Raw genomic sequence first — 26,049 nt, forward strand, 5'->3', positions numbered from 1 at the left:
GGAGAATTCCGGAATTAGCCAATCACATGGGGCCCATTGTGTAAATAATGTATATAAAGCAGACATTCTGGGGGAACTTCCATTCCTCCTCACCGCTATGAGCTGAATAAAGAGCATGAAATCCACTCTCGACTCTGAGTATATTTTACTCAGAGACTGCAGAGGGCAGAAGCTGGGAAATATTGGGAGAGGAACAGCAGGAAGAAGCAGCACCAGGGGAGAGACAGCTGACAGACTCAGTGTCTTTGGGTGGCATGCCAGACCCGGTCCCGACAAGCATTGAGAGTAGGAGAACAGAAAGCTCAGAGGCAGAAATCACAGTTCAGCTGGCGTAGGGATGACTTATGATAGGAGAGACGGAGGGGGTGGGACTTTACTTGGAGCAATGCCATTATTTGAGACGTGGCATCATCTGTCTCTCTCTGTAAATATTGAATAAGATACTATGGTAAGAACTTCTTGTTTTCCCATTTCTGACTGCCAGCCATGAGGGAGAGGGATCGGATTCTCTGAAGCCTGACACCTACACACTGTGCACATGGGGGAATTCTCACAGGTCCAGAGTATCCCTAGGGTGGAGGTGCTCTTTGGGCATTGGCCAGTACGTGCATGTGGTGTGGAGCCACTGAGGAGCCAGTGTGGTGTAGTGGTAAAGAGCAGTGGACTCGTAATCTGGTGAACCGGGTTCGATTCCCCGCTCCTCCACATGCAGCTGCTGGGTGACCTTGGGCTAGTCACACTTCTCTGAAGTCTCTCAGCCCCACTCACCTCACAGAGTGTTTGTTGTGGGGGAGGAAAGGGAAAGGAGAATGTTAGCTGCTTTGAGACTCCTATCTTACCTCAGAGGGTTATTGCGAGGATAATTTGGACAGGGAAAGCGCACCATATATACCACTTTGAGTTCTTTGGAGGAAAGGTGGGGTTTCAAGTGAAAACAAAGCACCAAGTAAAAACCCCTGAAAGTACAAATGTGTTTTTTGAAAGCTGCCTAGAGGTGGTAAGTCAGCCAGGTAGAAAGAGAAGGTGTAGCCCACACACTAAAATGAAAAGGCAAAAACTTTCAAACCACTGGAACTGATAATACACAATGACTAAATGAAGAACAGCCAGCCACCCAACAACCTGGGAAGGCAGGTGAATTTTCATGAGGTGTTGGAAACTGCATCACAATAGGGGCCAACCTTATTCCCTTTGATTCCCATAGGGATGTGAGGCAGGGAGTGGGAAGCCAAGATCCAGCTGCTCTGGACCTCCTGGTGAGGGTAAAATTAAGGGGCAGGCCAGGTGCTTGGAAGCTGGATGAAGATACCAAGTGTTGACATGGGCCTGAGATGGAGAGAGAGAGCCCACAGTCCATTGGGTGAGGCCTTGGCCAAGATCTGACTTCACAATGGGCTGTGGAATGTTTTGTTTCCCAGGAAACCAGGTGAGTTGTTTGAAAAGATCCTGAGATCAGTTAACAGCTCCTTCAGCTGTCTCCCTTCAGATCGGTTGACACTGAAGACAACTGTCTCCTTCTGACAACTATCTTTGGCTCAGTTGAAAGCCCAGAGAATGGTCTTCTGCTTCCCCTGCTGCCACAGAAGATAAGGTAAGAGGGGAGACATTCTGAAGCCTTGTTCTTCCCTCCACCCCTTGGGCAGTTTTTAAAGATGCTCCTTGGTTGTTTGACCTTCATAAATCCCATGTTCTAGCTAATTTTGTGATTATTTCATTTTTTTCTCCATCCCAATGTCAGGATAATTACCATCTCCTCCCGCCACCTCAAAATCCCAAGAAAACCTCAATAACTCCATCCCTAAGAAAGCTCAACAATTTTGGGGTAAAATCATTAAAAAAGCTCAACAACTTCAATCCTAAAAAAAAAGGTTAACAACTTTGGTGGGTCCCTTGGTCAGCCCTCGTGACCCTTCACTTCATCAAATCTGGCCCTCTTTGAAAAACGTTTGGACACCACTGTGCTAGAGAGATTGAGACTCTTAAGTTCCTTTTATGCTTTTATCCAATTTTTGTTTTTGTTTTAGGTTACTTTTTCCAGATTTTTTTTTTTTACGTTTCCGTTTAATGTTTGTTAAACAAGGGGCAATATTTCCTTTTCAAGGGGGATTCAGCATCATCAGTTTGTGTTGTAGTTTATCTGGGTCTGAGGTAACTTCTGTTTCTGCTTGTCTTTCATATTGTTTAGGGATGTTTTTAATGTTTGATGTTTTATTGTGTTTTTAATATTCTGTTGGGAGCCACCCCGAGTAGCTGGGAAAACCCAGCCAGATGGGCGGGGGATAAGTAATAATAATAATAATAATAATAATAATAATAATAATGCCGCATCTGTGCTAAACATTTAAAGTTCTGGGATACCATTTTGAATAATGGGGATGGGGCTCTCTCGGGGTGAACCCCCACCCTCCAGCTCTCACCCCCCCCATCCCGAGGTGTGGGGGGCATCATTCAAAGCCACCATAGCCTCATACTACTTCTAGTATTGGAGGCAGCCTAGCTTACCTCAGAGGGTTATTGCGAGGATAATATGGACAGAGAAAGCACACCATGTATACCACCTTGAGTTCCTTGAAGGAAAGGTGGGAGTTTTCAAGTGAAAATAAAGCACCAAACTCCCTGAGAGTACAATATTTTTTTATATTTTTTTTAAAGCTGCCTAGAGGTGGCAAGTAACCAGGCGGAGAGAGAAGGTGTAGCCCACACACTAAAATGAAAAGGCAAGAATTTTTAAACCACAGGAACCAGTAATACACAATGACTTAATGAGGAACAGCCAGCCAGCCAACACCCTGGGAAGGCAGGTGAGTTTTCACAGTCATGGTCCATCTTATTTCCGTCGATTCCCATAGGGATGCGAGGCAGGGAGTGGGATACTGTAAGGGAAGCCCAGATCCAGATGCCCTGGCCCTCCTAGTGAGGAGTAAATAAAGGGGGCAGGCAGGTTTGGAAGCTGGGTGTAGATACCAAGTGTTGACATGGGCCTGGGATGGAGAGAGAGAGCCCACAGTCCATTGGGTGAGGCCTTGGCCAAGATCTGACTTCACAATGGGCTGCAGAATGTTTTGTTTCCCAGGAAACCAGGTGAGTTGTTTGAAAGGATCCTGAGATCAGTTAACAGCTCCTTCAGCTGTCTCCCTTCAGATCGGTTGACACCGCAGAACCTGTCTCCTTCTGACAACTATCTTTGGCTCAGTTGAAAGCCCAGAGAATGGTCTTCTGCTTTCCCTGCTGCCACAGAAGATAAGGTAAGAGGGGAAGAGGGGAGACATTCTGAAGCCTTGTTCGTCCCTCCATCCCTTGGGCAGTTTTTAAAGATGCTCCTTGGTTATTTGACCTTCATAAATCCCATGCTCCTAGGGAGTGTTCTAGCTAATTTTCTGATTATTTCGTTTGTCTCCATCCAAATGTCAGGAGAATTACCATCTCCCCCCACCTCAAAAAAATCAGTATATTGCTCCCCCCCCCCGCCCCTATTTCACTACCCACATCGGAAATTCTGGGATCTCATTTTTCACTCAGCGAAACAATTGCAATCTATAAAACACTGTTAACAGAGCAACAACTAAAAAATAAGCCAAACATCGCAACTGAAGCAAAAGTCATATTACATGATTAACAAATCAATACAGAATATATAATCAACAAGCGATATTAACAACATTAACAGAATAGCAGCCAAAAATAAATTAAGCATCTTCATAAAGGTGGCTTTCCTCACTGAGGGGTGCTGAGAAGAGTCACATCAGCTTCCCTCAGAGGGCAGTGCGAGGGTAAAGGCAGCTCAACATACCGTATTTTTTGCTCTATAAGACTCACTTTTTCCCTCCTAAAAAGTAAGGGGAAATGTGTGTGCGTCTTATGGAGCGAATGCAGGCTGCGCAGCTATCACAGAAGCTAGAACAGCAAGAGGGATTGCTGCTTTCACTGCCCAGCGGATGATCCCTCTTGCTGTTCTGGCTTTAAAAAGGCTCCTTCGCGGGTCGGGGGGCGCAAATGGTGCCCGCCGAGTCACCAGGTCCACAGGCTTCAGCGCCTGTGGTTTCTGAGGGTCCCCGCGTCGCCGCCGCGGCAGGACCCGTCCCCTACTGAGCCAATTCCCTCCGGAACTCGGAGGGAATCCGCCATTAGGCGATGGCGCTAACCCGGAAGTCCCCAGAACATTTTTTTTTTCTTTTCTTGTTTTCCTCCTCCAAAAACTAGATGCGTCTTGTGGTCTGATGCGTCTTATAGAGTGAAAAATACGTAACTCTCTCATATTTCCAAGCCTAGTAAATGTGGCAAAGCAATGCTATGTTCTCCTTCTTAGGTGCAGACACCTATTTAAGAGCCAGTGCAAAGGCTCATGCAGACAATAAATATTCAAATTTACTCTTGGCTTGTGCTTTTCTCTCTGCATTTTTAAAATTACTTATTCAAGGAGTTATATCTTGATTTTCAAGGCAAAAGTCTTCACCAAGTGGCTTGGACTCTAGCACAAATAAAACCAGTCAATGGACTCTCGTGACCAGCAGTGTGATTTTATTCCCTCAGTTCTGTTTTCCTGCAAGCGTAAACAAGCTGCAGCATTCTGGATGTCATTCAATTTCACGGTCATTTTTCTTGGAATTCCCTCTCAGCTTTTACGTGAGTCATATGTCTGACATATTATGCCCGCATTTAGTGCATCAGACATGTTGTTTTCTTTAAAAGGGAATTCAAATTAAGAGAATCAAAGTTTATTAGCATCCTATATACAGCGGGTGGCGCTGTGGGTTAAACCACAGAGCCTAGGACTTGCCGATCAGAAGGTTGGCGGTTCGAATCCCCACCACGGGGTGAGCTCCCGTTGCTCGGTCCCTGCTCCTGCCAATGTGCAAGTAGATAAATAGGTACTGCTCCGGCGGGAAGGTAAATGGCATTTCCGTGCGCTGCTCTGGTTCGCCAGAAGTGGCTTAGTCATGCTGGCCACATGACCCGAAAGCTGTACACCGGCTCCCTCAGCCAGTAAAGCGAGATGAGCGCCGCAACCCCAGAGTCGGCCATGACTGGACCTAATGGTCAGGGGTCCCTTTACCTTTACCTATATCCTTTTAAATGTGTTTGTGGAAGGGGACATTATTGTTTTGTTTTGTCTTGTTTTTATGTATTTTGTGTTTTTATCTTACATTTTTATGCTGTGCAGTATGCAAATTTAATAAATAGTAATAAAGGTAATAATAATATTAGCGTTTTTCACATCAATCTGCCCCCAAAGGTGGGAAATTGCAGAGCTAGCCTCCTTGCTAGGAGAGAGCCCTGGAGATGTGTGGTTCAGATAAGCAGCTCATTTGCAAATACAGAATTTGAACAAATGGAAAACAAGTACTCATGCCATCGGTACCAGGTCTCAGGCTGCATCAGCTCAAGTATTCCAGCATCCCAGAAGTTGCTTTTGATAGCAAGAAATCTCTTTGCACTAGCATTATTTTCCCCATAGCCTCCAAAACCAGACGGTTTATTTCTTCTGCCAGTATTCAAAATGCAAAAATTGTAAGATGTATAAGACTGAATCGGATAAGTTCTGGAGATGCAAAGAGGTGGAGGGAACATTTTTTCATATGTGGTAGACATGTAAAAGGGTAAAATGGAAAACAAGCAAGGTCCCAACCAAAGAAGAACAGCAACTTAGGTTGACAGAATATGCACAACTTGCCAGCTTAACATATAGAATAAGAGAACAAGAAGAATGTATGTTTAGAGAAGATTAGAAAATGTTTATTGAATATATGGGAAATATCTGTGTACAGCTGAAAATGCTGGCAGCATTAAGATAAATTCAACAGTGTAAACAAGTTTTGATGGATGTAATAATGGAATACTGAATGCTATAGTTTTTGTAACATATGCAGGGATTTATCATATGTAAAATGAACCATGGAAAGAGAAGGGAAGTCATTGATATCTTAAGGATGTAAAATAAAAAAAATCCTTCCAGTAGCACCTTAGAGACCAACTAAGTTCGTTATTGATATGAGCTTTTGTCTGCATGCACACTTCTTCAGATAAGGATGTAAAATGAGTATTTTAAATTGTAAAACAGAAAATTTAATAAAAAATCATGTATCTGTGTGTGTGTGTGTGTGTGTGTGTGTGTGTGTGTGTGTGTATCTGTGGCATTTGCCCTCCTATGTGTGTGACATCATACTGGGTTCATAGGGAAAGGGTTAACTAATTGTAAAATGACTAACCAATGGGAACCCAAGGGGCAGAGTTAACTGTGTATAAGGTTTAAGCACAGGCAGAATTTGTTAAGAAGAGTTAGAGTGGTTGAGAAGACAGTCTGGAGTTAGATGAGAGAGGGAAGATAAGTCTGTGGGTTGGGCTAGTCTGGTGTGAGAGAGTGAGAGAATTTGTTAAGAGGAGTCAGTCAAACAGTTGGGATAATCAGTCAGAAGGTATTAGGAAGGTATAGGCCGGTAAAGAAACTAAAGTTAAAATACTGACAGGAATATTATCTGAGAAACCATAAGCTTGCCAATGTTTGTAAAATAAACTTGTTTTTTTGGTTCACTATTAACAGCTGACTGGACTCAGTGTTTTACCAGAGAGTAACTGGTTGGTGGCAGTGGGGAAGCAACCACAGTGGTGGCACAATCGTTCATGGATCACTACCTTGTCATGGCAAAGGGGCTTGGATAACTCAGAAGCTCTGAGCTATGTCGTGCAGGGCCACCCAAGACAGACAGATCATAGTGGAGAGTTTTGACTAAACATGGTCTTCTTCTTCTTCTTCTTTTATAAGCAGGTGCATGGCGCTTTCCCCCTTACCGCTGATCAACTGCAGCTAATGTGAGTCTTAAGCCTGACTCTTCAGCATTAAAAAGCAGACACAGTCCTGAACCTGGGTGTCTTCTTTTTAATGCAGACACACAGACACACAAAACCCCCTTTGCCACTTTGTAGATGATACAGGATGAGGACTGAGGAAGTGGAAGGGCTAAGCAATTCCTTTGCAGCCTCTTTTGCATGCATTCACTGGAGAAGATCTCAAATGCAGAAAGACATGAGAGAGGCAAAGTAGGTCTTGTATATCCTTGTTTATCTTGTCTATCCTGTGGCGCTGTGGTCTAAACCACTGAGCCTCTTGGGCTTGCCGATCAGAAGGTTGGTGGTTCGAATCCCCGTGTCAGAGTGAGCTTCTGTTGCTCTGTCCCAGCTTCTCCCAACCTTGCAGTTCGAAAGCACGCCAGTGCAAGTAGATAAATAGGTACCACTGCAGCGGGAAGGTAAACGGCATTTCCATGCGCTCTGGTTTCCATCACAGTGTCCCGTTGTGCCAGAAGCAGTTTAGTCATGCCTGCCATATGACCCAGAAAGGTGTCTGTGGACAAACACTGGCTCCCTTGGCCTGAAAGCGAGATGAGCGCCGCAACCCCATAGTCGCCTTTGACTGGACTTAACCGTCCAGGGGTCCTTTACCTTTACCTATATCCTAGAGGGCTAGGAGAACCTGAAAACTCAGACTTGACAACCCTATGATGCCAGCACTTAACTTCAAATGTTGACATGAAAGCCTAGAAGAAATGAACTTTGAGAGAGCCATGAGAACTACCGAATAAGGCAGTTAGAAAAGTCTATTTCCAGAGACCTTAGCATGCTGTATGGCAGAATAGACGATGTTACTGGAAGCAAGATCTGCCAAGCAACGAGGAGATGACATTGCAGAGCACCTGAGTCAAATGTCTTCTTCAGTATTCACACGAGAATGACATGGCTAACATGACACTGCTATGTTCCCTTTGGATAAAACTGCAAAGGTTTGTCATGGAACGAGCCACAGTTAGGCAATTACCAGGTTAGTTTCTCTGTTTACATTTAGGCAAACAAATAAGGATGATGAACTCAGGGTCTGAGTAGATTCATATGGAGAGAGGCAATCTTTGAGATATTGTGGTCCTGAGCAATAGAATCGGTTGGGAACCATTTTATTTTTGAAACAGAATAAGTCTGAAGCCAGAACGAAATGCCGGGAATCCTTTTCAAAAATAAAAAATAAAATCAACTGACCTTGACATTCATAACAAGGAATTCTTCCACTGTAAAGCTCTGTAAAATATATCACATGTGGCCTATGCTTGCATAACTGTGGCTTGCAAGTGCATTGTGATGAAATATTTGGCTGCATTTATTTCAACAAAGGCTTTTCCCCATTTGTTGAGTGATTGCATATTAGTCAGAATCACTGCTAATGCCAATCTACAAAAGAAGACGACTGTGGTTTGTCATCGTAACGCTCTCAGTCTTTAAAGATTTTCACACCACAATCCCCTAAACATGTTTCTATACAGCACCAGGTGTGTGTAATTGGAATTACAGTGGTACCGCGGTTGTTGAACGTCTCGGAAGCCACATGTTTCGAAAACCGAAAATCCTGAAGTAAATGCTTCCGTTTTTGAACATGCCTGGGAAGTGGAACGGCTTTCGCTGAGTCCCCCCCCCCCCCATTTTCTCCATTGAATTTGCAGGCTGCCCTTTGCGGCTTGGTTTTTGAACGTTTCGGAAGTCGAAAGATCTTCCGCAACGGATTGCGTTCGACAACCGAGGTACCACTGTATTAGGCCACACCAAGTTATGTCCACCTGAAAATAAGTTGTCCCGCTGCACCCCAATGTTATTGCTTTGCCTGAGAATCAGATTATTTTTAAACCAAAAAATCCCAAAAAATATATAAAATTTAATGTTCTAGGGCAGGGGTCAGCAAACTTTTTCAGCAGGGGGCTAGTCCACTGTCCCCCAGACCTTGTGAGCGGCCAGACTATATATATTGGGGGAGGGGTTATGAACGAATCCCTATGCCCCACAAATAACCCAGAGATGCATTTTAAATAAAAGGACATGTTCTACTTATGATTTAGAAGGCGATTGGGCTGGATCCGGCCCCCGGGCCTTAGTTTGCCTACCCATGTTCTAGGGTGACATTAAACCAAAGATCTGGCTTTGCATAGAAAACTTTATAAAAGGAAACTAGAAAGATAAAAGGAAGTGACAAGGAAAATAGTAGTGACCCCACTGCTGACAGTGCCAAGGCATCCCTACATCCAGGAGCTCAAATCCCAGTACAGGAGAGCAAGAGAGCCAATACAGCACTGCACCTGCGTAACTCAGTGGGCAGGATGCCTGGAGAAAGCTCACAAAGTCATCCTGTTCAAGACCCACCCAGGGAGGGAAAGTTTATTTTGCTAGGCAACCAGACGACTGGAGACTATCTAGGTATGGATCTTGAAAGACCCGATTCCCTGCTTCTCTGTCTGGCTTATATTCACCTGCCTTGGGAAGGCGAGATCCTGACAGACCTCAACCACAAAGGAGGCTTTTGCGACACCTAATGATCTGCTTCTCAACACAACACAATGCAGTTCAATCCTCATATAGCAGCAATTTATGGGGTACGACATTGGTCCAGATGCATTTAGTGGTGTTCATGTTCCAGTTGTAGTTAGGTTTCTGAAGTACTGCTGCTGCTTCTCACTGTTAAGTGAATCCACCTGTTCTCCATTGTTGGAGTTACCTTCTTCACTGAGCTTCTACCCCCCCATGTTTATTTATTTGTTTTTTCAGATCAAAACCTTATAGTCACATATCGAACATACTGACTTGGCCCCAGACACACTGATCAGATGTTTGGAAGCTGTGGCTGGATGGTTACATGGGAGCCGGTTGAAGTTAAATCCTTCGAAGACAGAGGTCCTTTGGCTGGGTCAGGACGATATGGGATTGGGGGGGCAACTCCCAAATCCCATCTCTTGCGGGGGCGCAATTAGTGCCAGCACCGTCCGTTAAGTGTTTGGGTGTAATATTCAACACCTCCCTTTCCATGGAGGCGCAGATTGCAGCTATAACAAAGGCAGCATTTTTTCATCTCTGGCAAGCTAAGCAGTTGGCTCCTTACCTCTCTCGCCCTGACCTAGCCACTGTGATCCACGCGACGGTCACCTCCAGACTGGATTGTAACTTCCTCTACGTGGGGCTGCCCTTGAGACTGACCTAGAAACTCCAGCGGGTGAAGAATGCCGCAGTGAGACTCCTTATGGGGTCCTTGCTGCGGGATCACATTCACCCAGTGCTATACCAGCTGCACTGGCTCCCGGTGGAGTACAGGATCAGGTTTAAGGTGCTGGTTTTAACCTTTAAAACCCTATACGGCATAGGACCCTCGTACCTATGGGACCGCCTCTCCTGGTATGTCCCACAGAGGACCTTACGGTCTTCAGACAAAAACAACTTGGAGGTCCCGGGCCACAGAGAGGTTAGGCTGGCCTCAACCAGAGCCAGAGCTTTTTCGGCTGTGGCTCCAATGTGGTGGAACGCTCTGTCACAAGAGACTAGGGCCCTGCGGGACTTGACATCTTTCCGCAGGGCCTACAAGACAGAGCTGTTCCACCAGGCCTTTGGCCAGGGCACAGCCTTTGGCAATCTTCACAGAACCCTAGCCCAATGGTTGCCACTAATCTGATTTGAACTGATTTTATAATGAACTGATTTTAGAATGTTGTATCATTTTACTCTTGTTAGCAGCTCTGAGCTCGGCTTCGGCTGGGAAGGGTGGGATATACATCAAATGTTATTATTATTATTATTATTATACAACATAGAAACAAGATTCCAAAGAATCTCTAGGACTTCCTTCCTCCCCTTTGTGTGTCCTATGGTTAGTCCTTTTCTCCTGCATCTTGTATGATCATCCACATCTTTTACATCTCCCTTGTGTCCAGAATTCACTACAAGGGATATCCCAATCCTACTAATGATTTTAACTGTTTACAATGGTTTTTAAGATAGGTTATAAATGTTCCCCATTCCTTATTAAAATTTTGGTCTTCCTGATTTCTGATTCTTCCGGTCATTTGAGCCATTTCGGCATAATCCGTCATTCAGCATAATCCGCCAACTTGATCTGCCAACTTGATCTGCCAATAAAAGGATGGGGACAAGAGGCGTGGCTGTCCTGTCATAACTCTGCTTCACATCTTGATGGGTTTTTATTTTTATTTTGCAGCCAAGCAGTATATAAATTGTATGAAACTGACTAACCAAATAAATGTCCTCGAGTGCTGGGAATTACTGGGAATGACCGCTCCCCGCTTAAAACGGGGGGCGCCCTTTGCATGGACGCGTGCAGCCCCTAGATCTGGAGCGGCTCCAACAGCATAGGCTTGGCTTTGCCTTCCCTCAGGTGGGATACCTGGAGGTCTCCGCCTACCTCAGTCAGTTGTCCAATCCCACCTGGGGGAAGCGTTGCCAAGGAGACCAGGCCAGGTAGGGGAGGGATTACCTGCCCACACAATAGAGGGAGGATCTTACCTGGGAATCCTGGAATCGGTGGCTTTGGTTAGCAGAGACATTGGAGTGCATCACATATGTGGGAATAGAAGTAGCTGCAAATTACTCCAGCAAAAGCAAGGGAAGGAACAGCAGCGAGTTATGGGAAAATTCGCTGGGGAAATGCTGCTTTGACATCTATTGTGAGGTAATCCCCTCCCCCCAAATATATAGGCATTTAGCAGTACAGTACAAATTATGCAAGAATATGTGTATAGCCAGGGGAAAAGAATGATATTTCACACACACCCCTTCCATCTTTGCACTTTGTTTATTAAATGTGACTAATTTTTTGGCGCTTTTCTGTGCAAGATCTGTTAGGACACGATAAAATGGGTGTGATCATAGCAGTTAAAAGGTCTTGTTTCTTCCCCTGAGAATTATGTGCTGTTATTTTACTTCAAAAAATCCATGCTAGTCAAAGTTACGTTGGATAGCAAACCCTAACTGCATGCTAATACGTTGCAAGTCTTCCACACAGGTTAATAAAAATAATCAAAACAATCAAAACAATAATACTAATGTATACATAATAATAAACAATGCACACGTAACAAATGCCCCTAAGCAATACTCCAGCACACAAGTACAAAAATTAACCTATAACATTTAACAATTTAAAACAGCCCCACCCTCCAAACAAAACAGCACCCACCCAAGTTGAAAACCCCATCCCCGTTAATTTGTTTTACACCCAATGAAATGTGGATGTCTTTAAGGTTGAGTGTTCAGCAGAGGAGATTCTGAGAAGCAAATTAGTTTTCCCCAACCAGCACTGTGGGTTAAACCACAGAGCCTAGGACTTGCTGATCAGAAGGTCAGCGGTTCAAATCCCCGCAACGGGGTGAGCTCCCGTTGCTCAGTCCCTGCTCCTGCCAACTTAGCAGTTCGAAAGCACATCAAAGTGCAAGTAGATAAATAGGTACCACTCTAGCGGGAAGGTAAACGGTGTTTCCGTGCACTGCTCTGGATCGCCAGAAGCGGCTTAGTCATGCTGGCCACATGACCCGGAAGCTGTACGCCAGCTCCCTTGGCCAATAAAGCAAGATGTACTATGTACAGAACACCACACCAGAAGAAAAAGAGATAGAGAAAAGTGAAACCCAGGCTCCTTCTGGCCTCTTATTATAATCAGCATGACCTTGACAGAAAGATATAACAGTCAGTTTAAGCCAGCTGTACTCAGCTTCTCTGAAGGAATAACCCAAACATCACGAACCTTCTGCTTGTTTCTTTCACACAGAGAAGCTTCCAGAACCCTCTTTAACTAATTAGAATAGGAAAGATCTCTACACATCAGATCAATACTTTCAATACTAAGAAATGCAAACTGACACTCACAGCCCGGCTCAAAGCGGGAGAAAGAATTAGGAGCCAAACTATGCCCTCTGCTCAATGCCATGGCTAAGAATTCATGCGGAGGTACAAAGTGGGACCAAGTGCATAGCTCATCTCCCAGGCAGCGAGTAGAAACTGGGCATGAATTCATCATGTGAAAGCCTGGGCTGGATGAATCCCTAGCCGGAATTAAGATTACCAGAAGAAATTTCAACAACCTCAGATATGCAGATGACACAACCTTGATGGCAGAAAGTGAGGAGGAATTAAAGAACCTTTTAATGAGGGTGAAAGAGGAGAGCGCAAAATATGGTCTGAAGCTCAACATCAAAAAAACGAAGATCATGCCACTGGTCCCATCACCTCCTGGCAAATAGAAGGGGAAGAAATGGAGGCAGTGAGAGATTTTACTTTCTTGGGCTCCATGATCACTGCAGATGGTGACAACAGCCACGAAATTAAAAGATGCCTGCTTCTTGGGAGAAAAGCAATGACAAACCTAGACAGCATCTTAAAAAGCAGAGACATCACCTTGCCAACAAAGGTCCGTATAGTTAAAGCTATGGTTTTCCCAGTAGAGATGTATGGAAGTGAGAGCTGGACCATAAAGAAGGCTGATCACCGAAGAACTGATGCTTTTGAATTATGGTGCTGGAGGAGACACTTGAGAGTCCCAAGGACTGCAAGAAGATCAAACCTATCCATTCTGAAGGAAATCAGCCCTGAGTGCTCACTGGAAGGACAGATCCTGAAGCTGAGGCTCCAGTACTTTGGCCCCCTCATGAGAAGAGAAGACTCCCTGGAAAAGACCCTGATGTTGGGAAAGATGGAGGGCACAAGGAGACGGGGACGACAGCGGACGAGATGGTTGGATAGTGTTCTCGAAGCTACCAACATGAGTTTGACGAAACTGTGGGAGGCAGTGGAAGACAGGAGTGTCTGGCGTGCTCTGGTCCATGGGGTCACGAAGAGTCGGACACGACTAAATGACTAAACAACAACAACAACAATTTTTCTAATGGTCATGGATTCGCTGCCACTGGGAAGCTCCCTGACTTGGATCACGCCAAGGTATTTGTCCTGGGAAAGATGCGTCAGGAGAGACCTAGGCAACCTAGCTTAGCCAAGCCTTGAGAACCCTTTGAGTCCCTACTCCTCAAAAGTCCAGGCAGGAACCAAACTGTCATCGCTGCACACAATGATTTATGCAGAAATGCTGGGGTAAATTGCCCCTGGCAAACAGTCTCCTTCTTGTTTTCAGCTCTTCAGGATGGTGAAAGAATGTTTGGTTCTGATTTCCATTTTTTATAGTATTTTTCTCCTTCACAGAACAGCTATGTAATGCAATGGCTGGATTTTCCTTTTCCCCTCTGTGGTTTCTTTGGATTTCAAAGTTCTTAAAGATTCAAATGTTCTTACTTACTGGATGTTTGGGGTATTGCGGTTGTCAGTTTCCAAAGCCACACCATCTATTTATTACCTCATCCAAGAACTTACTAACCCTGGGGCACAACGAAAACATGTGTAACTAATTACCTGGAGAACATCCACAGCTCAAATAAACAAATATAATTTTTTGAAAATTGCTTTAAAAACTTTCATTCTGGTGCCTGATGTTCTCTACAGAATTCTCTGCAGAGAATTCTCTGCTAGATAAAAATAGATTATTCAGCTCAGGGGTGAAAATTCACAGATCCTTTCATCTCATTATTATTAAGGTACCCTAATTCCACAAGCTTTTTTTTTAAAGCACTTTGAAGGCATTAAAAATATATTTGTAACTGAAGTCTCCAGTCTAGCAAAAGATGCCTAAAATTTCAGAAATCTAACATCATGGATCCTCCTAATTATCTTGTGCAAACGCCAAGGCTGTGAGCACATTACCAATTTATTCTGGCTCCAGTGCACTGCCACTGCTGGCGTCTGAAGCCATATAGGCACAATCCACAATCCCTATCTAGCCTGTACTTTCTTGAGAAATGCTGCTGTTCAATGTTGTTGTTGTTTAGTCGTTTAGTCGTGTCCGACTCTTCGTGACCCCATGGACCAGAGCACGCCAGGCACTCCTGTCTTCCAATGCCTCCCGCAGTTTGGTCAGACTCATGTATGTAGCTTCGAGAACACTGTCCAACCATCTTGTCCTCTGTCGTCCCCTTCTCCTTGTGCCCTCCATCTTTCCCAACATCAGGGTCTTTTCCAGGGAGTCTTCTTTACTCATGAGGTGGCCAAAGTATTGGAGCCTCAGCTTCAGGATCTGTCCTTCCAGTGAGCACTCAGGGCTGATTTCCTTAAGAATGGAGAGGTTTGATCTTCTTGCAGTCCATGGGACTCTCAAGAGTCTTCTCCAGCACCATAATTCAAAAGCATCAATTCTTCGGCGATCAGCCTTCTTTATGGTCCAGCTCTCACTTCCATACATCACTACTGGGAAAACCATAGTATTTCCCCTCAAACTGGCTTCCATCCGATTTGAGCTACATTCAGTTTGTATTCCAGCTGAGTGTGCACATTCCAGACAGCCATTGTGCATATGCAAATGATAACTCATGTACTGACGACAGTGAGAGTTTGGGGTGAGTGGGTGCAGGTATGGGCATAAGAAATGACTTGCATATGACTTGGTTGTAAACAAAGCAAAACAAAACCCGCAAAGCGCTTTAAAAACCAAACCATACCCTCCAGCATTTCTCTGATGAAACTGTCAGTTGCATTTCTTAGTACAGAAAGTAATGATCTGATGTGATCTTTCCTATTCTAATTAATTCAGGAGGGTTCAGGAAGCTTCTCTGTGTGAAAGAAACAAGCAGAAGGTTCATGATGTTTGGGTTATACCTTTAGAGAAGCTGAGTACAGCTGGATTAAACTGACCCTGTTATCTCTTTCTGTCAAGGTCACACTGTACATAATATGCTTAGTGTTAAGGTTTAGACTTCTTGTAAGTTATTGTAAGTTTAAGTTACGTCTGCTGCAACTGGTTTTCTTATGGACAGTGCCATTCCTGAATGTATTGGATTTGTGACCATGATGCTCATTTGCCTTCAGTAGCAATAAAGCTGTGCTGGATGAAATGCAATTGCCACTGGTCTGTTTTTTGGGAATCCTGCAACGTGTTTAAGTTTTTACTCTGCTAACTATACACTGGAATCTACTCTGGATCACTACTGAGTAGAATTCTATGAAAGAAAACAGGGACGTCCTATTAAATAATAATAATAGCCTGCCCATCTGATGGGGTTGCCCCAGGCATTCTGGGTAGCTTCCAACATATTAAAAAACATAATAAAACATTAAACATTAAACAACTTCCCTATACAGGGCTGCCTTTCGATGTCTTCTAAAAGATAGGCGACACGGGTGGCACTGTGGGTTAAACCACAGAGCCTAGGACTTGCCGATCAGAAGGTTGGCGGTTCGAATCCCCACGACAGGGTGAGCTCCTGTTGCTCGGTCCCTGCTCCTGCCAACCTAGCAGTTCAAAAGCACGTCAAAGTGCAAGTAGATAAATAGGTACCGCTCTGGCAGGAAGGTAAACGGCATTTCCATGCGCTGCTCTGGTTCGCCAGAAGTGGCTTAGTCATGCTGGCCACATGACCCGGAAGCTGTACGCCAGCTCCCTCGGCCAATAAAGCGAGATGAGCACCGCAACCCCAGAGTCGGCCACGACTGGACCTAATGGTCAGGGGTCCCTTTACCTTTACCTTTAAAACTATATACTCATCTCCTTGGCTCAGGGGTCACATAACTCCATTCCGTCCAACATTTCTCTGATGAAAATAGGGACGGCCTAAGGAAAAGTGGGGCATTCCAGGATCAAATCAGAAACTGGGATGGCTTCTGTAAATCCAGGACTGTCCCTGGTAAATAGAGATACTTGGAGGCTCTGTAACACTAACATCATCATTGGCACACCCTCGTTCAGCCACCTTGCTCCTCATTTTTCATGGAAACGCATTCTGTTTTATGTATAACAGTGAATATTTCTTACTGAGCAGGTAACACACATCAGGTGAAGCCATCCTCAGCCTCTCCCTGGTGTGCACAGCAATGCAACAATATGACTTGAAATGCAGGGGAGGGGGTCACGACGACGACAGCTTTGCTCCATTTTAAGCTGCTAACGTGTGCATAGCCAAAGGGAGCCTGACTCAGAATTGGCCTGCATGTTCCTACCTAGTGATTTTCCCTGCAAGCATTCCCACCACAGCATTTGACTTATGAGGATAACTTAGCTCCAGGAAATCTATGGTTTTCTGTTGACATGAAGTTTTGCCCTAAGGAATGGTCACAATATTTGGATTTCTATGCTAATTAGTTACCATAGCGTACTGTCCTTCACTATGGTGTAGAGAGTCGAAGCCAAGCACAGCGTTCCACACGGAAAGCCAATTGCTTTCAAAAATATCCTTTCTCTCAGCCTGTGCCAGGCCTCAAAGTACTCCAGAGGTTAACATCACAGATCAAGGAAAATAAACACTCTGTGACAAACACAACAACTGTACTTTCCCTAAAATGTTATGTTTCGGATTCTTCTGTGTACCAAAATGCTTTTCAGTTCGTTTCCCTTGAATGCCTTATTTCTTGATGTTTTTCAGGTTTGTCACACACAACCCCACTTTCAATACTGTTTGTACCTGCAGTATTAACGTTATCAGATCAACAAGTAAATTCTTGAGACAGCAATGGTGGACGAGTGGTGGATTAATTCTGCTTTAGTTCATCGCAAAATGCTTCCCAAAGCTACCACATTATTGCTGCCCAGCACAACAAAAGTGGAACCAAAATAAATCAGAATATTTGTGGTATTGAAAAATTATGGAATTTCAGCAGAATGTTATGGGATATGCACTGACTGGAAGTGAAGCAGGAGGAAAATAGTACAGTACTGAAAGCAGATCTGGGTTCAGGCTTTACTAAGCCATGAAGCACAGAGGGTGACCTTGGGCTATTTGCTATCTGTCATCCAAATCTGGGTTGTTTTGAGGACAAAACCTACAAATGGTGCCCTGAGCATTTGTGGAGGATGTAAGCAACATAAAGTAGCTTCTTGGATCCCATCTTATTCACCTTAAGAAACTTAAAAGTAGCGTTAAATTTGAACATATTAAACTCATTTCCTACACTTCGCTGCCATAAACTTAAGAAGCTCTGGAATGTTTCCATTTTGCTTCTAATTCTCCTTCCCCTCAATGATTTTTTGACTGTCTTATATAACTGGAAATGTTTAGCATAATTGAGCTTTCCCAGATGTTAGCCAAACTTGCATTCCAGGCACAGTTCTTGTTTCTCAAAAGTCACCCTAGCCATAAATTACCAGTCAATTCTCTTTTTACTCCCTGGAGAACATCCTTTCAGTTGCCCTACCAAAGTTGCAACTGGATCTTCCATTGATATCATATCTGAATTCTTACCGATTTACTTAACATGGAGGGGGGGAAGCAACATGCATGTGCCGTATTTGGCATAGCACTGTGCTAAAAGGAGTCTAGGGGGCCAGTGTAATGTTTTGGGTGGGAAATGGATTATCCACACCACTGGTCGCTGTTTTTAGGAGGGCGATTGTGCTTTTTCCTATCCACACCAAAGGTGGGATGCACTTAGAATCAGAAAGGTTTTGTGCCTGTACAGTGGACGCTCGGGTTGCGAACATGATCCGTGCGGGAGGCATGTTTGCAACCCGCAGCGCCGCACCTGTGCAGGTCATGATTCTGCATTTCTGCACAAAGCGCGATTTAGCGCTTCTGCGCATGCTCACGTGCCGAAACCCGGAAGTAACCCATTCCCGTACTTCTGGGTTCAGTGTGGTGCACAACCCGAAAATGCACAACCTGAAGCGTCTGTAACCTGAGCTATGACTGTAGTCACATCCCTTCCATTCCTTTGAAGGTGACCCGGAAACTACAACTAATCCAGAATGCGGCAGCTAGACTGGTGACTGGGAGTGGTCGCCGAGACCACATAACACCGGTCTTGAAAGACCTACATTGGTTCTCAGTACGTTTCCAAGCACAATTCAAAGTGTTGGTGCTGACCTTTAAAGCCCTAAATGGCCTCAGTCCAGTATATCTGAAGGAGCGTCTCCACCCCCATTGTTCTACCCGGACACTGAGGTTCAGCGCTGAGAGCCTCACTGCGAGAAGCCAAGCTACAGGGAACCAGGCAGAGGGCATTCTCGGTAGTGGCACCCACCCTGTGGAACGCCCTCCCACCAGATGTCAAAGAGAACAACAACTGCCAAACTTTTAGAAGACATCTGAAGGCAGCCCTGTTTAGGGAAGCTTTTAATGTTTGATGTATTACTGTATTTTAATATTTGGTTGGAAGCCGCCCAGAGTGGCTGGGGAAACCCAGCCAGATGGGCGGGGTATAAATAATAAATTATTATTATTATTCCATTCCCTCCTTCCACCAATTAATAAATATGGGAGTTATTTACCTCCCTCTCAGCTAGCCCAGGATGTCCATGCAGATGTCCTTTGGCTAGCCATGAGAAGGAGGCACCGCTGTCACCCAAGCACTGAAGGCCCAGCCTGGGCACAGCTTGCCTCCCTGTGACTCCAGCCTCGATGAGGGCTATACCACTGTCCTTTCCTCCCTGCCATGATGTGTAACTTAGGTTGTTGGGTTTTTTTAACCAACAGCCTTGAGCTCCTTAGCCTGGCAACCCCAAAGTCTCTCCAAAAGGCAAAATAAGGGAGAGCAAGCATGAATAAATATAGGACTGCTGCTGAAAACTGATTAGCCTGCATTGAATTCTCCTCTCTCACCCCTGTAAAACTTACTTTTGTCCCAGGCATCTCATTCATATATATGTGTGAGTGTCCAAGCACTAGGTTAAATTCTGGAAGTTACTTTGGAAACTATTTCCGCCCCCCTTCGCTGCAGAGCTCCAAGGAAAAGAGGCACATACTGACATAACTTTTTAGCACTGTGACCAACATATTTCTCCAAGCAAATGCAGCCAGAACCACTTGCCAAAACCAATATTGACCCAGTCCTTCATCCAATCAACAAACGCTATTATTTATAAGACTGGGTTTTTCTTGGTTGAAGTTCAAAGCAAAGCTCCAAGGATTTTCAAAACTATAATAATGAGAGGATTTAGCTTTCCAGAAAAAACCATGCCTCGCTTTTGGTTGCAACGGGAACACTAGGTCACTGCAAGTAAACATTCAGATAACCTTTTCAGTTCTATACATTCGTTTTCCTCCACAGTTGTAACAAGTCCTGAAATTGTATGGGTCTGAATTAAGGCGCTGTTGTGGTCCTGAAACTTAGTATGCTTCTTCACATGGGATGGTAGTCTTAATCAGAATAGACCCACTGAAGTTAATAGATACGAGTAATTTATATTCATTTATTTCAATAGGTCTACTTTGAGCAGGACTCAGCAGAATGTAACCCCGTTATGTCTGCATTGCTTTTCACATTTCCTGCATCTGTAATTCAGTGCAGGATCGAAGGAAAAAATAAGTTTGATTCTTGCACTTTTCTAAATAATATAAACTGAAGCACATCTGTGTTTTGAAACTCACACTTCTGCAGTGAAGTTCTCCAGCCAAAGATGGGTAGAAAGTGTACCTAAAACTGTGTTGATTAGTAAATATCATACATTAAGCAAACTTGCATTGAAATGTGTATCCAGTACAAAACTAAAATGCTCAGAAATGTTGTGTTAGAGGTTTTTTTTAATGTAATATAGTGAACTGTTTTCCCAGTAGTGATGTATGGAAGTGAGAGCTGGACCATAAAGATCTCCAAAGAATTGATGCTTTTGAATTATGGTGCTGGAGGAGACTCTTGAGAGTCCCATGGATTGCAAGAAGATCAAACCTATCCATTCTGAAGGAAATCAGCCCTGAGTGCTCACTGGAAGGACAGATCGTGAAGCTGAGGCTCCAATACTTTGGCTACCTCATGAGAAGAGAAGACTCCCTGGAAAAGACCCTGATGTTGGGAAAGATGGAGGGCACAAGGAGAAGGGGACAACAGAGGATGAGATGGCTGGACAATGTTCTTGAAGCTACCGGCATGAGTTTGACCAAACTGCGGGAGGCAGAGGAAGACAGGAGTGCCTGGCGTGCTCTGGTCCATGGGGTCACGAAGAGTCGGACACGACTAAACGACTAAACAACACCAAACAAGAGCAACAACAATAGTGAACTGTGTAATGTTTCTGAATTGAAGATGGGGGGATGAGGACAGAAACTGAGAGAAATAGAAATAGCCAGATTTTTCCATCCCTGAATGGAAGGCAATCCTTTCCTTTGTCATAGTGTTCAGCTGATATTTTGAATGGTCGTTTTTATGATAAATCAGAAGTACTTTTCTCTCCACACATCTGATAGCTGAGCCATTCTATCCAAATGAAAATTAGGTCTGCTTGTTACTCTGGCACCCAGTGACGATTTCACTTTCAGATGTGACTTTGGAGAAGGCTACTGCGTCTTTCTCTGCCCAAGTCTCTGTTCTGAGCATGTGTCTGTCCTGATTTAGAAGGCAGCAAGCTCACAGCGGTGACTCATGCAGTGATGCCACACGCAGCCTCCTCCTCTGAGAGCAGGTAATTCTGCTGCGTGATCCAATTATCCCGCGATGCAGAGATAATTGGAAACAGACAAGGCCACAGCAGCAAATGCAGCTGAGAGGCAATGGGCACACCTTCTCCCGGTTACCGAATTAGCTGTCATCTATAAGTGGTGCTTGCAACAGGGTGGAGTGCTCAGTTTCAGAGTTCTAGCCAGACAGACATCCCCTTTTCCAGGATACACCATTCCATTTCTCCACTCCAGGTTTCTGCTGTCATTACCCTGTTCTCTCCAACAAACAACCAGCATTCTGTGGTCACAGAGCATCTCTTGGGCTGGTTTTTGTGGTGGTAGCTACTGGGTCCCTGAAATATACTCAGAGTTGCTTTCTGTTTCAGCTCATCATGGGACGCGGGTGGCGCTGTGGTCTAAACCACAGAGCCTCGGGCTTGCCAATCAGAAGGTCGGCATTTTGAATCCCCGTGACGGGGTGAGCTCCTGTTGCTTGGTCGCTGCTCCTGCCAACCTAGCAGTTCGAAAGCACGTCCAAGTGCAAGTAGATAAATAGGTACCACTCCGGCGGGAAGGTATACATAGTTTCCATGCGCTGCTCTGGTTCCCCAGAAGTGGCTTAGTCATGCTGGGTGTGATGTACTGAAGTTCTCACCCTGGGCCAGCAGGGGGATACTGTTTTCACTCAGGTCCACATATGCAAATACAGGATTGAAAGTGACGTTCAGTGATTGGATAGTTACAGAAAGTGGTTACTGTTGCGTTGTAGTGGAGTTCTATATGAGCAGGCTGGCTGAACCCTTCAGTTCAGTTCAGTTCTGGCTGTGAATAAACAAGAGCTGTTTGAAGAATCGCTCTGTCGTCTGATATGTTCACCCACAACTTAACACTGGCCACATGACCTGGAAGCTGTCTGCGGACAAACGCCAGCTCCCTCGGCCTATAGAGCGAGATGAGCGTGCAACCCCAGAGTCGTCTGCGACTGGACCTAGCGGTCAGGGGTCCCTTTACCTTTACCTATTTCAGCTCATAGGAACAGTGATTTAATCCCCCCCCCCCAACCTCTGGGTCCCGCACAATGGGTCCTGCGTGATTGGTTGATTCTGCTCCTCTCCTGGAGCCTGACTGGGCTGCTCCTGCAGGCCAACTGGATGCAGCATTCTAGTACGTACCCTACCTGCCTATTGTTCTAGTGATAGGCTGATTCACTTTCTATTGTGGCCTGATTGGGTGGCTCCTGCAAGCCAATCAAATTGCTGCCTTCTAGGATCCTACTGCTCTAAGACCCAATCTCAGTACATAGCAGTCCCCATTAGCATTTCTCCCCTCTAAATATTTGTTTTACAGCTGCAAACAATGGGATTGCCCAAGACCCACCCTTGCCTCCTCCCTCTTCCATACTGATGGTGCTGTTTTGGTGGCATAAGGATGCACATTTGGAGAATGAACCAGCTATAAGCATATATCATGGGTAGGCAAACTAAGGCCCGGGGGTCAGATCTGGCCCAATCGCCTTCTAAATCCGGCCCGCAGACGGTCCAGGAATCAGCGTGTTTTTACATGAGTAGAATGTGTGCTTTTATTTAAAATGCATCTCTGGGTTATTTGTGGGGCAGAGGAATTCGTTCGTTCCCCCCCCCCCCAAATATAGTCCAGCCCCCCACAAGGTCTGAGGGACAGTGGACCGGCCCCCTTCTGAAAAAGTTTGCTGACCCCTGGCATATAGGATGGAAATTGCCTCCCTCTTCTACCAAACAATAACCCTGGCAGAACTAATTTTTCAAGAGCAATCCTCCGTTTTGATTTGGTTAGTCACAAATTCTCTCTCTCTCTCTCTCTCTCTCTCTCTCTCTCTCTCTCTCTCTCTGGCATCTGGAAGCAGCTAAATGGTAGGAAGCTATTCCTGAAGTGAAACCAGGTCATCTATTTATTTACCAATTTTTGAAATACATTTTATTTTATTAGCAAACAAAAATAAAAGATAAAGAGCATAAAGAAATACGGTTGCAGCAGGTTGAAAGCAGCATACGTGAAGACAGATCCCCCATAAGAACTAAAGGCAGCTTGAAAGACAGCCCCTCCTTTCGCTATAAAAGGATTTGCAGGTTACTGTATTCCCCCTTCCAAAAAAAACCCCTGCTTAACTATAAGTAAGAATAAGACAAAGGAAATTGTCGGCTGTAGGAATCGGTGGCTTTTTCAAACTTCTTTCAGCTCTCCAATAAATAAGTGTCAAGACATCTAGGTTTATTACTAAAGTGTCCATCTCTGTTAATAATAATAATAATAATAATAATAATAATAATAATAATAATAATAATATAATAGTAGTAGTAGCAAACAAGATAGCACGGCTGTCTCCTTTGTTACAGTAGTTTATCAAGCTGTCAATGTACTGCTAGAACCAGAATGGTAGTACAGCTTTGGTTAAAGTTACTCCCATTACTCCATTAAAAAATATAATCCCCACAAGCTTCTACTAAGGTAGAACTACATTGCTTCAATGAACACGTGATCCCAGACCTAAACTCATGTTTGCTGAAGGGAGTAGGAGGCATTTGTCGGGAAGAGCCAGTCGTCTCGGAGCTCCCACGTCACATTTACGTTGCAAGCGAAACCTGTGTTTGTGCTGTATGTTTGCTTCCACCTTTTCACTGCCCTTTCTTAACCATGAAAGCCTTTGGGCAGTTGAAGCAGTGAGCAAACGGGGGGGAAGTCAAAGGCTTTCGTGGGCTGGGTATCAAAGCACAGCATTTCTCAAGAAAAAACAGGAGAGATGCAGGAAAGCTATGGATTGTGGATAATGGCATAAGCACAATTCTTCCCAAACAACCAGTGGAAGTGCACTGGATGCAAAATATATGAGTGTGCATACACAGCCAGCTTGCATAAGTGTGAAAATAATTGACTGTGGGGTTATTTGTAGGGAGGTTTTTTTGCCCACACAGCATACTAGCAGTTCTCCTATGTGTCACACTAATGTGCTCCAAAACTCAGCTTGCGAATGGTTGATCTGTCCCAGGGGTGTCCATTGTGAGTGACTAGCAGTGGCAGAGGTAAAGTGGCAAAGGTTTAGGGACGCGGGTGGTGCTGTGGTCTAAACCACTGAGCCTCTTGGGCTTGCAGATCAGAAGGTCGGCAGTTTGAATCCCCGCAACAGGATGAGCTCCCATTGCTCGGTCCCAGCTCCTGCCAACCTAGCAGTTTGAAAGCACGCCAGTGCAAGTAGATAAATAGGTACCACTGCAGCGGGAAGGTAAGCGGCGTTTCTATGCTGTTATGTACTGAGCTTGGATCCTAGAACAATAGGCAAGTAGGATCCTGGAATGCAACAACCTGATTGGCCTGCAGGAGCAGCCCAATCAGGCTGCGGAAGGGAAGCAGAATCAGGCAATCAGACGGGACCAATTGTGTAAATAATGTATATATAGCCTGAGGTTTCGGGGGAAATTAATTCACTGTTTTGTGAGCTGCAATAAAGAGCATGAAATCACTGTTTCTGAGAATATTTCACATGCACTTTGTTTTCCGTCATGGTTTTCCATTGCGCCAGAAGTGGTTTAGTCCTGCTGGCCACACGACCCGGAAAGCTGTCTGTGGACAAACGCCGTCTCCCTTGGCCTGAAAGCGAAATGAGCACCGCAACCCCATAGTCGCCTTTGACTGGACTTAACCAACCAGGGATCACTTACCTTTTTTTACCTTTTACTAGCAGTGGCTCTCCAAGATCTTGGGCAGAGGATCTTTCTCCACCCCTGGTTTATGCAACACTTTTAACTCTAGAGACCATAGCTGTCAACTTACAGATTTTTTAAAAAAGGGACCATCAGCCTCGAAAATAAGGGATCAGCAGCCAAAATAAGGGATGTTCTGGGCACAGGTATGTTCAGCTTCTGAGCCCCTCCGAGCCAAAGGCAGAAAGCCCAGCCAGCAGCCAAACGAAGCCTCAAGCGGTGGTTCCCACAGCGCAGCAACCCAGCAAAGGGGATGCAGCAAGGAAAACCACTGTCGCCTCTCTGCTGGGAAGCGCTGAGCAAAGGCGAGTCCCCAGGCAACGCAGCCGATTTGATCGGCACAAGGCATGCAAGCTCCACCCCCCAGTCGTTCTTAGACTCCTTATTGGGTGAGCAACGCAGCCAAGCAACACAGTTGGAGCCTCCCTCCTCCCTGGCCGTAGGCAGGGAGGGAGAGGAACTGCTTCCTTTGAAACCCGGGAAATTTAAGGGACATCATCAATAAGGGACAGCAGTGGGACACGGCGCTGGGATAAGGGAGTTTCCCGCCAAATAAAGGACGGTTGACGGCTATGCTAGAGGCGCAGGTAGGGAATGAACCTGTGACCTTCAACATGCAAATTTGGTGCTTTACCACTGAACAATGGCCCCCTCCCTGACTATCAGTCCTTCTTCTTTGGGAAACTTCTTCAGACAATGCTCAGCCGTACCCATCTGTTGTTGATCTATTTCGTTCTGTTCCCTACAGATGTATTTTTCAGAACTAGCTGTAGGTGACATGGAAACTAACAAACTTAGTGTCCATTCTTGCCGAGGGCTGCATTTATTTATTTTTTTAATATCGTAGCTGACATTTAAACAATATGCGCTATGCTGACATTTGGCTGATTCTTCCACGCTGCTCAGACATTCTTGGCCAAAGCATTACTTTTGTGCTTGTTCTTGCATTCTTCAATTCCCAAACATTCTAGGCAAAATTCTTTTCCGGTAAATCAATCTAATGGTTGCTGGCATTAATTTTCCCATTTCTTATCTAGTTTTTAGATGTGTCAGCATTCTTAGCACAATATAACTCGAGAAAGAGGGTTTTTTTGCGGGGGGTG

At 44.9% G+C, this 26,049-nt stretch overlaps 1 protein-coding gene across 3 annotated transcripts in view; it reads left to right on the forward strand.

Moving 5' to 3' along the window:
* The first annotated feature begins 1,267 nt into the window (after positions 1–1,267).
* The window catches only part of RBPJ (recombination signal binding protein for immunoglobulin kappa J region), a 91,758-nt gene continuing 66,976 nt past the window's right edge, over positions 1,268–26,049 (forward strand). For 2 of the 3 annotated variants that reach the window (XM_083630587.1, XM_083630590.1), the window contains exons 1-2: positions 1,268–1,591; positions 3,074–3,245. The gene's annotated coding sequence lies outside the window, so the exon portion shown is untranslated. The remainder of the gene's footprint in view (positions 1,592–3,073; positions 3,246–26,049) is intronic. The other variant, XM_083630591.1, reaches the window with a different exon arrangement.

Source organism: Podarcis filfolensis, assembly GCF_964270895.1.
Source record: "Podarcis filfolensis genome assembly, chromosome: 9".
Lineage (NCBI taxonomy): Eukaryota > Metazoa > Chordata > Lepidosauria > Squamata > Lacertidae > Podarcis > Podarcis filfolensis.